General features: G+C 47.0%; 1 long non-coding RNA gene across 1 annotated transcript in view; it reads left to right on the top strand.

The window, feature by feature from the left end:
- The window catches only part of LOC107184361, a 28,609-nt gene extending 27,815 nt beyond the window's left edge, over positions 1-794 (top strand). The window contains exon 6 of the long non-coding RNA XR_001515188.1: positions 702-794. This is a non-coding gene — a long non-coding RNA (uncharacterized LOC107184361). The remainder of the gene's footprint in view (positions 1-701) is intronic.
- Positions 795-1,105: the final 311 nt, after the last annotated feature.

Genomic DNA, 1,105 nt, shown 5'->3' with positions numbered 1-1,105 from the left:
ACTTTGGAGAAGTGTCTATTTTTTGATTTTTATTATTTTAAAGGATTCACTGTTTATTAACTGACCAGATTACAAAAATAACCATGGTATCTACATTTTTTTTATTTTATTTTTTTAATGTATTTTTGTTGATTTCAGAGAGGAAGGGAGAGGAAGAGGGAGAGAGAGAGAGAGCGAGAAAGAGAGAGAGGGAGAGAATCATCAATGATGAAAGAGACATTGATCGGGGCTGCCTCTTGCACGCCCCACACTAGGGATGGAGCCTACAACCCGGGCATGTGCCCTGACCGGGAATAAAACCCGAAACCCTTCTATCCACAGAGCCAAACCAGCTAGGGCCAGACCTGTCTTCTTGCTGCCTCAGTTTCCCCCACGATTGTTCTCTTTTTAAAATTAAGGTATAAGGTGGTCAGGTTGATGAGGGTTGATCATTGTATATGCCCATGTAACCGCTGAAAACATCTCCAATCTCTGCCCCCACCCCCCAGCCCGGTGGGATGGGGACTCCCCTGGCCTTGTTGCGCCCGTCCAGCCCCACTTGCTGTCGGACAGTAACACTTCCATGCGTCTCCTTCTTGAGTTTGAATTGAGGAAAACCTCTCCCTTGAACACTTGGCTCCAACCCTATGGTTTCTGAGCTGGTTTGGATGTCTGAAGCTGGGCCGTCTTCATGCCACTGTCTCCTCTCTCCTTCTTCCCAGCTACCACCCCTGAAAGTGGCGGAAACCGAGGCTAAGGACGGGAAAGTCCCCGAGAAGGATGAGAAAAGCAAGCACACGCATAGTTTCAAGGTATTCATCTTTCTTTGGTATGTGTGTATTGATTTCAAGAGGAAGGGAGAGGGATAGAGAGATAGGAACTTCGATGAGAGGAACATCATCGATCGGCTACCTCCTGGACGTCCGTCCCCTACTGGGGATCGAGCCCACAACCCAGGCATGGGCCCTGGCCTGGATTCGATTCATTCAAAACTCAAATTACTTCTATATTTACATGACTGTTTCTGCCATGGGAGGAACCTTGGCATCTGTTTTCTTAGTTATGGTAGTGGTCCACCTGCCCTTTTATGTTTTAAATATATTTCTGTGGATTTCAGAGAGGCAGG

The sequence above is a fragment of the Myotis davidii genome, unplaced genomic scaffold (assembly GCF_000327345.1).
Source record: "Myotis davidii unplaced genomic scaffold, ASM32734v1 scaffold164, whole genome shotgun sequence".
In the NCBI taxonomy this organism is placed as follows: Eukaryota; Metazoa; Chordata; class Mammalia; order Chiroptera; family Vespertilionidae; genus Myotis; species Myotis davidii.
The sequence above is the reverse complement of the archived record's forward strand: the minus strand, read 5'-3'. Positions and strand labels throughout refer to the sequence as shown.